This window comes from Bufo gargarizans, chromosome 7 (genome assembly GCF_014858855.1).
Source record: "Bufo gargarizans isolate SCDJY-AF-19 chromosome 7, ASM1485885v1, whole genome shotgun sequence".
In the NCBI taxonomy this organism is placed as follows: Eukaryota; Metazoa; Chordata; class Amphibia; order Anura; family Bufonidae; genus Bufo; species Bufo gargarizans.
Window position 1 is genome coordinate 101,646,568 of NC_058086.1, and position 12,501 is coordinate 101,659,068.

General features: G+C 44.4%; 1 pseudogene; it reads right to left on the reverse strand.

The window, feature by feature from the left end:
• Positions 1 to 7,054: 7,054 nt before the first annotated feature.
• On the reverse strand, positions 7,055 to 12,246 carry LOC122944184 (annotated as a pseudogene).
• Between the last annotated feature and the right edge of the window lie 255 nt (positions 12,247 to 12,501).

A 12,501-nucleotide genomic window follows, 5' to 3' on the forward strand; every position in this document is an offset into this window, starting at 1 on the left:
GGGGAGCTGGGGGATTCAGTTGATGTGCAGCCAGACGCCGCAGCAGAAGAGGAGTCAGCCGAGGAGGTTATGGAAGAGGATGGAGTAGGAGGAGGTGGCATTAGGCCTGCCTGCAAGTCGTGGCGGTGTCACCAACTCTGCTGCAGAGCCACGCATTCCATGCTTGGCAGCTGTCAGCAGGCTGACCCAATGCGCAGTGTACGTGATATACCTGCCCTGACCGTGCTTTGCAGACCAGGTATCAGTGGTCAGATGGACCCTTGCCCCAACACTGTATGCCAGAGATGCCATGACTTCCTTTTCAATCACTGAGGAGAGGTTTGGGATTGCCTTTTTTGAAAAAAAAAATTGTCCGGGTACCTTCCACTGTGGTGTCCCAATAGCGACAAATTTTTTGAAGGCCTCAGACTCCACCAGCTGGTATGGTAAAAGCTGGCGGGCTAAGAGTTCCATCAAGCCAGCTGTCAGACGCCGGGCAAGGGGGTGACTCTGTGACATTGGCTTCTTACGCTCAAACATTTCCTTGACAGACAACTGACTGTGGGCAGATGAGATGGAACTGCTGAAGGTGAGAGGCGGAATGGCGGGTGATTGAGAGGGGGCAAGGAGGACAGCAGTGGTTGACGTGGCTGAAGATGCTGGACCAGGATGAGGATGGTGGCTTTGAGTTTGTGTGCTGCTTGTAATCATGTGTTGATCCCATTGGCGTTTGATGTGAGATCATGTGCCTTCGCAAAGCAGTTGTACTGAGCTGGGTGTTGGACTTCCCACGACTCAGTTTCTTTTGGCACAGGTTGCAAACGGCATTGCTGTTATCAGAGGCAGCCACACTGCTGAGCTTTGCAATGATGGCATTCTGGTGTTGGCAACAGCATGCGTTGATTGGCGTGCTGTCTGGCTGACCCCGGGTGCCGATACATGCTGTCTCACTGTGCCACTTGCTCCTTGCGACTAGCTCCCCCTGCTTCTAACTCGTCTCCTCCTTCTCTCTGTCTCCACTTCTGAACTTTCCCCCTCTTCTTCTTCTCTTCAAGCAGGCACCCACGTGGCATCCACGGACACATCGTCATCACCAACCACTTCCCTTGTATCTGACACCTCAGCAAAGGAAGCAGCAGTGGGTACAACATCATCATCATCATCACACTGTATGTCCATGTGTGCAACGCTGCCTGACTGAGACATATCCCTGTTATCTACTTCCTCTGGCAATAATGGTTGCGCATCACTATTTTCATCCAACTGATGTGTAAATAACTCCTCTTAGGGATCAAGTGAAGTGGCTGTGGTGGCTGTTGTGGTAGTTGTGGTGGTGGCGGCGGGCGGGAGAGTGGTAACTTGAGAGCAGGTGACCAAAGCTGAGCTGGAGACGGATGGTGCGTCAAGGTTCTTAGCGGAAGCTGTTGAAGATTGGGTGTCCTGTGTAAGCCAGTCGACTATGTTCTCAGAATTTTTTGGGTTTAGGGTACGTGGCCTCTGAACACTGGGCATTATTCTAGGGCCAGTGGGAATCGCAGCACCACGACCACGACGGCCCCTGCGGGGTGGCCTGCCTCTGCCTGTCACTTTTTTTTTTGTTAATAAGTGGTAGGTACTATGCGTGCAAGGTACTGTGCCACCATATATAAGTGGTGGGCAGTGGGCACAGTACAGTCTGTGTGGGCCTGACACACACTGGCTTGCAACTGCGATTATATCACAGTGAAATAATAATTTGACTTTTTTTTTTTTTTATCTGCAAGGTATTGTGACACCCTGTAACGGTATGAGCGGTGGCCTAGCCAGTGGCCACAGTACAGTCTGTGGGACAGACACTCACTGGCTTGCAACTGCGATTATATCACAGAGAAATAATAAATAGAATTTTTTTATCTGCAAGGTATTGTCTGTGACACCCTGTATGGTGTGCATACAGTACTGTCTGTGAGCCTGCAGCCTCTCACACACGGGCAGGCAACTGCTATATATATATATATATATATAAAAGAAAAACAACAGGCGGCACCACACTTCAGATATAACGTAAAAAATGGGTGCAAAGTCCAAGTACGGCAGCAGGTGCTTACCCAGTAATAGAAATACAAAAATTGGACTGCACTCCAAACAATTCTTTGAAAAAATCTGTGTTTATTCACCCATCAATGGCAAAGCGACGTTTCAGCTCCAACTGAGCCTTTCTCAAGCATGTCTATATATATATATGAGCAGACTGATGTACCAGCTGTAAAAAGAGCTTTTTGGGGTGCTGTCAGGATGCTGTTCTTACAGCAGATGAGTCTGTGGACACAGAACACTGCCCTAGCTAATGCTTTCCCTATTAGATCAGCAGCAGCACTGTCCCTCCTCTCATTAAGAATGCAGATTCTGAATGAATCTAAAATGGATGCTGTCAGGAGGTGGGAGGGTCTGGGAGGGAGGATCTGCTGCTGATTGGCTGGAATGTGTCTACTGACTGTGAGGTACAGGGTGAAAGTTTGCTCAATGATGATGTATAGGGGGCGGACCGAACATCGCATATGTTCGCTCGCCACGGCGAACGCGAACAAGCCATGTTCGCCGTGAACTGTTCGCCGGCAAATATTTTGGAACATCACTAATCACTAGCAGTATGCTGAAGAGACCCAGCCAGGGGGTTGGGTCTCATAGGCTTCTGTAGCTAGTGTAGTGTCCCACTAGGTAGGAGTGGGTACTACACAAGGGTCAATTGGGTAACGTGTTACTCCTGTACACAAGGGACAGTGATGTTATATTTATCCATGCATTGTAATGTATTTCCTGTGTGTTTTCACATTGGTATGTTTCCCCTGTTTAATGCTTAGCAGGCCTATTCGGGTGTGATTAGACATCCCAGACACTAGAGGGAGATAGGGAGCCCCTAGTATAAATGTCCAGGCCCAGACAGGGAGGGGTTAGGTCATAGTCAGGAGTCTGTGGAGACAGAAGTGAGAAGGCACCAGCCCAAGATATGCTGAGGGCCTCCTCCTGACATGCAGCTAGATAGTCCTGGTTTCTAGTTGTACCAGGAGGCTTGAAGGAGTACAGCCTGCCTGGAGACCAGTAATCCAGCCAACACAGATGAGACACCCCAGTAGTAGGAGAGCACCTCCTGGGAGGGACCTGCAGCCACTTTTCCAATCCAGCAGAGAATACAGCTAAGAAGCAGAGGTACTGTAGTATTTAAAGCAAGTGCCAATACTGGAGGAAGAATTATATATACCAAGGATTCAAGCCAGCAATTAGGCATCCGGGCCTTGGGATCCAGCCAGCTAGAATAGCTGTGGGGATAGAGCAGCATTGTACTACAAAGCATTAACTGTATACCCTCCAAGTATCTTGCAAGATTGAAACCTGCTGTGCTGTGAAGTAAACCTGCTGTGCATTTGTACTGTGAAGGACTGCATTATCAACTACTGCAATTACTTGTATAAAGTTGGACTGTTTCACAAAGTAAAGCAACGTTTGGTTTACCATCTGTGTACTCCATTAATCCTCCTGCAACCCGGTGTGCCACCGTTACAGGCACTGGCATCACGATTCTTAAAGGGACCTTACCTAAGGCACTTAAAATACCTTCAACATCCAGGGCACCTGACACACCATCAGGCCTGGTCCCTACATCTAGAGTGTGCCCCAGAGGAACTAGTGTCTACCTCTCCTTCACTGTCGCATGTGAAGGAGACCTCTGGTGTTAGGAGGGGTCAATTTAATCTTTCTCTGTTCCTGCACCTACATACACCAGTGAGTTCCAGATTACAGTGCTCCGACCCACTATAAGTGTAACATGCATTTTTTTGGGGGGGTATTTCCTCATACCAGTATATATTTTAATTCTTATTATATATTTTTTTTTCTTATTTTTTATTTTTTGGGGTATTTGATCATACCGATATATTTTTATATATGTTTTCTTGGGTGGGATATTGTGCCGTCATGGTGGATTCATGGAAACTGAATTACCGGTAAGTCTAATTCTGGTTTTCCATTACACCACCATGATGGCACATATGAGAGACCTACCAGATTCCAAAAATTAAGGGGGGGGGGGGGGCTATGGCTTGTAAAACTTTCCTCCCGAAAGAAAGATCTGAGGAACTGGATAAGTCCAATCTATAGTGTTTTACGAAGGTATTCATACTAGACCATGTGGCTGCTCTGCATATTTGTTTCAGAGAAGCCCCTGCTCTTTCTGCATAAGCTGAGGAAATTGCCCTTGTAGAATGGGCTTTAACTCCTATGGGGCAACTAATACCCTGAATATTGTAAAAATCGTGAGTCTGATCCATCTAGCGATGGTTGCCTTTGATACTGCTTTGCCCTTATTCTTTCTTTGGAATTGGATAAGTAAATTATCCACCTGGCGTGAATCCTTGGTGTTTTCTAGGTATTTGAGGACCGTTCTTCTGACATCCAGGCAGTGGTATTGCTTCTCCCCAGGATTTTTGGGGTTTGTGCAAAAAGGAAGGTAATATTATTTCTTGGTTTCTGTGAAAATTGGTTACTACCTTGGGTAAAAACCCTGGATCTAGTTTGAGGGTTATCCTGTCTTCTTGTATAGTGAGGTATGGTTCTCGAATTGAAAGGGCCTGGATTTCACTTAACCTCTTAGCTGATGATATGGCTCAGGAAAGCTTTTCTCTGTGAAAGGTTCTTTAAAGAGATGTCTTCTAAAGGTTCAAATGGAGCCCATGTCAGTCCTTTAAGAGCCGTATTTAAGTCCCAGTACGGCATCCGGGGTCTGATTGAAGGTCTTAGTCTAGATGCTAATAAATCTCCTGATCCATCTATGACTGGCCAGTTCACTGTCAAAGAAGGCACTTAGGGCTGAGATCTGAACCTTCAGGGTAGAAGGTCTGAAGCCTAGTTCTAGACCCTTTTGAAGAAAGTTTAGGATCTTCTGAATATTGGGCTCTAAATGGTTAAGTTTGTCCTCTCCACACCAGATACAGAATTATTTCCATATTTTGAGGTAAATAGCACCAGTAACTTTTTTTTTTTCTACTTGCCTTGAGAGTAGATATTACTTTTTCTGAAAGACCTTTGCGTCTTAGGATGTCGGATTCAGGATCCATGCTGTTAGTTTGAAGAGTTCCGGATGTAGATGTGAGATCGGTCCCTAGACCAAGGTATCTTTCCTGAGTAGAAGAGTTAAAGGTTCCTGTGGAGATAGTTTCATTAGTATGGAGAACCAACTGCTCTTGGGCCAGAACGGGGTTATTAGAATTAGTTTTGCTGACTCCTGCATGGCTTTCTGTAGAACCCAGGGTATTAGCTGGAATGGGGGAAAGGCATAAGCGAGGTCCCAATTCCAGTTTTGGAAAAACGCATCTATTGCCCAAGGATTGTCCCTTGGGTTCAGGGAGAAAAACAATGGGACTTTGAATGGCCGAGATAGATTTTACTTTTCCCTCTGCCCAGGAGAATATTTTTGCGGAAAGATTCTTTAGTTTTACTGATCTTGTACCCCCCTGATATTTTAGGTAGGATACTGTTGTCACATTGTCTAAGAAGATTTTTATGGGGTTGTTTACGATTTCTGCCGAGGCCACCTTCAAGGTCTCCCATACTGCTCTGAGTTCCCGATAGTTCGAGGATCGCATTGCTTTTTCCGTAGACTAGATTCCCTGATAGAGGTCTGTGTTGACATTTGCTCCCCATCCCGTGCCGCTTGCGTCGGTCTGGATAATTATTGCTAATATTTTCTGCTATTTTACGCCCTTCCTGAGCTTTTTTTAATCCAACCACCAGAGTGTGGAGCTTTTTACGTGCCCTGGGATCCGAATCCTTTGGTCTAGTGATGACTAGTGCTTATCCCACTTCTTCAGGAGCCAAGCTTGGAGGGTTCTGTAGTGGGCCTGACACCATGGAACTGCAACAATACAGGCTGTCATCTGCCCTAAGAGACTCATTGTCTCCCTGATGGAATAAAACCTCCTTTTAAAAACCCTCTTACAGTTTTTTTTTTTATATCTTACTGTTTTTTTTCCTATCCTTTCTTCTGGAAGGAAGAAAGTCTGTTTTGTGGAGTGCAAAAGAACTCCCAGAAATTTTACCCTTGCTTTTGGTGATAGGTAGGACTTGTTTAAGTTTATTATCCATCCTAGATTTTTTACAAGGTCGCAAAACCTGTCTCGATTCTATTTTTATTTGTTATTCTGAGTCTGATATGATTAGGAAGTTGTCTAAATAGCGGACGATTGTAAGACCCTGAGTTCTCAAAAGGGCTACCATTTCTACAAGTAATTTGGTGAATATTCTGGGGGCAGATGATATTCCAAAGGGGAGGGCGACAAATTGAAAGTGGCCTAGGTTCCCTATGTGATCTTTTATGGCGAATCTTAGGTATTTTTGAGACTCGGTACGGATCGGCACGTGGTTGTACGCGTCTTTCAGGTTGACTGTACACATCAGGGTGTTTGTTTTTATAAGAAGGATGGTGGAGCTCAGGTATTCCATCTTGAATTTCCTGTAGGTAACATGCTTGTTTAGGTCCTTTAAGTTTATTATCAATCGATAGGTGCCCCCCCCCTTTTTTTTTTTTTTACTAGGAATAGGTTACTAGGAATAGGAGCAATAACCCTGCCCCTGTTGAGATAGAGGGACTGGAATTACTACTCCCAATTTTTGGAGATCCTGAATTTTTTACCAAATCAATGGTAACTATGCCGGATGATGAGACATTTTGAATCTTTTTGGGGGGAGGGAAGAAAACTCTATATGGTACCCATCCTTTATTATATTTAAAGCTCAAGGATTTCCACTGCGGGTAGAAGATTCTTAGTCTTCCCCCTATCCTGGCATCATTGTTTGTCGCAGGATTTGTTTTGGGGATTAAGAAGATATCCTCTACCCCACCCTCCTTTTGCATAGCTCCAGCGGCCTGTTTTCCCTTTTCCACAAAAGGATTTTCCCTGATTAAACTGTGGACGAAAGGGCAATTTTCTTTTTGTCGGCTTATCTTCAGGAAAACATTTTTTCTTGTTGGTAGCTTTTTCTAGGATCGTGTCCAGGACGGGTCCAAAAACGTACTCCCAAGATAAAGGTATTGAGCATAACTTCATTTTATCCAAAGAGCTCTTCTGGCGGCATTGGATAAAGCCGCATCTTTAGCTGAAAAACAAATAGTTTCTGCTGAAGCATCAGCTAGGAAGCCTGTTGCTGATTTCAATAATGGCATTGGGGCAACTACAGTACCCTGAAAGATTATCAAAATTAGGGTTATTCACTTTAGAAAAAAGACGACTGAGAGGAGATCTAATTAATATGTATAAATATATCAGGGGTCAGTACAGAGATCTATCCCATCATCTATTCATTCCCAGGACGGTGACTGTGACGAGGGGACATCCTCTGCGTCTGGAGGAAAGAAGGTTTGTACACAAACATAGAAGAGGATTCTTTATGGTAAGAGCAGTGAGACTATGGAACTCTCTGCCTGAGGAGGTGGTGATGGTGAGTACAATAAAGTAATTCAAGAGGGGCCTGGATGTATTTCTGGAGCGTAATAATATTACAGGCTATAGCTACTAGAGAGAGATCGTTGATCCAGGGATTTATTCTGATTGCCTGATTGGAGTCGGGAAGGAATTTTTATTCCCCTAAAGTGAGGAAAATGGGCTTCTACCTCACAGGGGTTTTTTGCCTTCCTCTGGATCAACTTGCAGGATGACAGGCCGAACTGGATGGACAAATGTCTTTTTTCGGCCTTATGTACTATGTTACTATTGAATCTAATATCTGTTCTCGCAATGTTTTATTAATTAGATGTCTCTCTAGTTCATTCAACCAGAGATACATCGACCTAGCCACTGAGGTTGCGGTGATTTTCATTTTGAGGCAATACATTGCTGCTTCCCAAGACTTCCTCAGGAGGCTATCCGCTTTTCTTTCCATAGTATCTTTTAATTGGGAAGAATCTTCAAAAGGTAGCAAGGTTTTTTTTATTTACATTTGCTACCTGGATGTCAATTTCGTCAAACACCTTACATTCAGTGGGATCAAATAATAACCTGTTTTTGAATTCCTTAGAAATGCCTAATTTTTTCTCAGGGGATGCCCACTCGTCTATAATCATTTCTTTAAATTTTTTGTTTATGGGAAAAACTCTAAAACGTTTAATTTTTAATCCCCCAAACATCTCCTCCTGAACTGAGTGAGGGTTTTGGACATCCTCTACTCCCATAGTGTCTCTAACCGCTTTTAAAAGGTCATTCATCTCCACTATGGAGAAAAATATATATTTTTTTATTCATCTATTTCCCCTTCTGATAAGGGATGCTCGTCTTCATCTCTTTTAGATGAGGAAACCTCGTCCTCCAACCCGTCAGAGTCTGAGGAGGATATAGGCGCTGCAAGGGCTTCTTCGTGAAAGGATGCCAATGAAGATCTAACTTTCTCTTGGATCATGGACTTTAATTTTTATTTTTTTTAAGTTGTCATTTACAGAGATATTTCTCACACACAGTATGGTTATATGTAAAAATACACCCCAAATCACATTGCCCTACCTTCTCCTGAGTACGGCGATACCACGTGTGACACTTGTTTGCAGCCTAGGTGCACAAAGGGGCCCAAATTCCAATGAGTACCTTTAGGATTTCACAGGGCATTTTTATGCATTTGGATTCCGTGAGGGGTATGGTGAGTTCATGTAAGATTTTATTTTTTGTCACAAGTTAGTGGAATATGAGACTTTGTAAGAAAAAACAAAAAAATATAAATTTCCGCTAACGTGTAAAAAAAAAAAAAATCTTCTATGAACTCGCCATGCCCCTCAAAAGTAATCTTTATAGCGCCGCAGCGATTTTACGCAGTCTTGATCACTTACAGATACTATATAGTACTAGTGCTGATTAGCGACAGTGATGACGCTAATCGGCGACTAATCAGTGACTGTCTATATGGGGTGATCAGGGGTTAATGGGGGGTTAATAAGTGACGGGGGGGGGGTAATGTGTGTGTGGTGCTTGGTGCTACTTACAGAGCTGCCCGTGTTCTCTCAAGCAAAAGAGGAGCAGGTAGCAGGTATATCAGACGCTATTTACAAAATAGCATCTGATATACCTATTTGGTTCTTTTAAAAATCTACAGCCTGCCAGCCAATGATCAGCGCTGGCAGGCTGTAGTTAAACTTGAATACTGAGAAATCCTGTGAACGTGCGATCCTGAGCGCACGTTCACAGGAAATCTCAGGTCTTACGAGATGACGCCAATAGGCGTCACTGAGACCTGAGAGCGCTGCCGTCCGGACGACTATGGGCGTTACCGTGACGGCAAGTGGTTAATGCAGGATTCAATGTATAGTACATCAACAGAAAGTGCAGTATACATTGAAATGTGGGGTACCAGCCGAAGGGGAGGCATTCCATAGGAGTTAACTAAACCATCTCCTATAATCTCCACTATAGACCCCTTCCCTTGGTGGGTCTGCTGCCACTAAGCAAAAGTGTACACTCACAGTTTGTAGCGTTGGAGCGTCATGCTCTTTGGGCTTCTGTAGCTCCTGGTCCAACATGATGCGGCTGTGTCGGCAAGGAACGAACCTTTTTTAAATCCATCGCCTGAGATAGTCACTTCCAGGTATACTCCCTGACCCGGAAGTGATGTCAGATGCCCGCACAAGTGCGACGTCTCGGCCAGCAGATCTCACTAGGAGATAGGAGGCCCGTGGCAGCCGCAGGTCAGGCTTCTGATTAACAGGAAGCGTGACCCTGCCGTCTCCCTGTCAGCTTCGGCATGTGCCTCTGGAGAGCAGGGGAGGTACCCGGAACGAGATGACCGCAAGGGAAGCGCTGAGCTCCTGATGTAGCTCTCAGGTACACTGAAAATAAAAAATAAGGGGTACACAATATGTTTCACCTCCCTGACTGGCAGAGAAGGCTTTCTCCGTTCTGGCCACTGTAGAGGCAGGAATACACTGGTGTATGGTGGTGGGAGGAGTCAATTTAACCTTTCTCTGTTCCTGCCCCTACAGAGGTCAGGGGTCAATCTCTTATGTGTGCCGTCATGGTGGTGTAATGGAAAATAAGTGAAGACACCCTATGCACCCCATAATAGTGGACACTACAGCCACTGTTGCCAGATTGTAGTTGCTAGCCAGAGATCCCAGTTAGAGATGAGCGAATAATTGAAAGTTTAGATTTGGCTGATTTATTGAATTACTTCATCACGATGTGCATTTTTTTGTAAGTAAAGGATGTAATGACAGGGAGCCCCGTCATTATACCCCTCAGATGCCGTGTTCATACATGATTACGGCATCTGAGTGTAAAAACTGTGTAAAATTAACAATCAAAAAAAATTCTATCAAATTTACTGCCTCCATTTGCTCATGACGGGCTGGCCATCTTGCTTGAAGATCTGGAACGAAATCTCGCACAACGCGAGATTACGTCATCACAACGCATGGGATTTCACCCGAGATTTTCAATCAAGATGAAGGTTGGCAGCCCGTCGCGACCGACTGGAGGAGGTAAGCTTGAATTTTTTTTTTTTTGTGTACACTTTTAGTTTTACTGTAACAAAACAACTTGTACACTTTAATGTTTAAAACTGAGCATTTATCTTTCCAGAGGAAAAAAAATAAAGTATACTCATGTCCGTTTCGAATATTTGCCTGCAGGGTCCTTTAAGGGAAAGTCCTGAAGGGTTGTCAGAGCAGAGAGCCACCTGATTTTAGATTTTTTTTTCTCGTTTTAAAAGTGTCTTAAACTGCATGGATGTCGTCAAAAACATCACAAACATGCCAAAGAGAAAAAGCCATGTTTCCAAAATGCCCGACCCAGCCCTCCCATCCCTCCCTGATGTCTCTGAAAACCCATCCCACTGTCTAACCCTCCCCCAGTTTTGTTTATTTCTTTTTTTACTTTTACATTTTTTAAAGAAAAAATAAAATAAAAAGACGACCGATACATGTTGGTAAATGTTATCTGTCCATATTCAGAGTGTAACCTCTGAGCCCGATACACACAGGAAAGAAGGAAGAAAATAAAATAAAAAAAATCAAGTGAAAGCTAGACCACTAATCACAAGGTCCCGGGTGCTCCTCGGCCTCCACCGGTGGTGGCGGCCGAGGGGCACCCAGGCCCCCATACACCATAGGATGGTACAATTGTATATTGTTTATTGAATGGAGAAGAATGACTTAGGAACAGAAACAGGTTTAGAGATTTCCACTGTATTTTTACTTAGTTCTCACCTCTCCCCAAAAATAAAGTTATGAACCATAGTATGAAGAGGAGAGGGAAAAAAAAGACCTAAAACAAGGCGACCGAGCACACGCACACAAATGATAAAAATAAAAAAAAAGGGGGGGGGTAACAAAATATAAGGGAAATTGAAAATGACAACAGCATCTTGCTCCCAGGGACAGGATAAAAATAAAAATAAAATGTGGAATCCAAACATTACAATCCTAATCATCTTCACATCTTCACCTTCATCTTCCTCCGCTTCTTATCCCTCTTCGTCTTCATCATCATCCTCTTCTTCGACCTCATCTTCATCGTCTTCCTCATCAATATCTTCTAATCCTTCTTTCTCTTCGTCGTCATCATCTTCCTCCTCCCCTTCGCCTTCTTTGTCCTCCATATCAGGAACCAGGTAGTATTGTAATGGAATTGGCCAGATGTCATCCTTTATGACCTCTCCTAACTCATCAGCACCAGCATCAGAATGATCTGTGAACCAAGTGAATAAGTTTTCAGGCTCTTCGTGCTGCCTCTTTCTGCTGGCTTTGTTCTGTGTTTGGCTGGAACGTTTTCCAGCTTTCCATTTAATCTCTGTGGACTTTGAGGAAGGGTCTCCGCTTTCATTTAAGTGGAACTCTTTAGAGAGAACTTTGTTATCGAAGTAAGGGTTTTCATCAAAATTAAAATCTATTCTGTAGCCTGATTTTATGTCTTCAAACTCTGTCACTTCCACCCTGGTCAGATAGTGAAGAGCTTCTTCGTCTTCTTCACCTAAGAGTGCAGAGACTTGTGGATGGTTGACGAATGTTGTAACCCAAAAATTTTGAATTTTGGCGATCAATTCTGACCTCTTCTGAAAGAATGGTTGGCGGAGTTTGTTGTATTTCTGTTCTACTTTCAAGATTTCCTCGCTGGATTGTTTATTCAGTCTGTCTATTTCATTCTGTACTTCATCAATATGCTCAATTGCATCCTGTTGCTCTTTTTATGAGGTCTCGTCTGCTCCGTCGTGGTTGGAGTTCACCTCCTTTTTACTTAGTTTGGCCGTCGGCGCCGACATGTTGGAAAGCGGGGGATGAGATAAAGAGTTGGGAAGAGAGCGGAAAAGGGTGAGAAGGGAGGGGGTGCAGGCTCCGGCCTGGCAGGCTGGGAGGAGGAGAGAGGAAGCTCTTCGGTCAGGCGGTGCAGGGACCGCTTCTGGAAAGGGAGGGTGGGAAATAAAACACTGCGATAGGATCCCTACTCCTTCTGGCGGCAGCTGTGAGGAGAAGAGCGACGACCTAGAGCGGGAGAGAGAGAGAGGGGAGCGCAATGG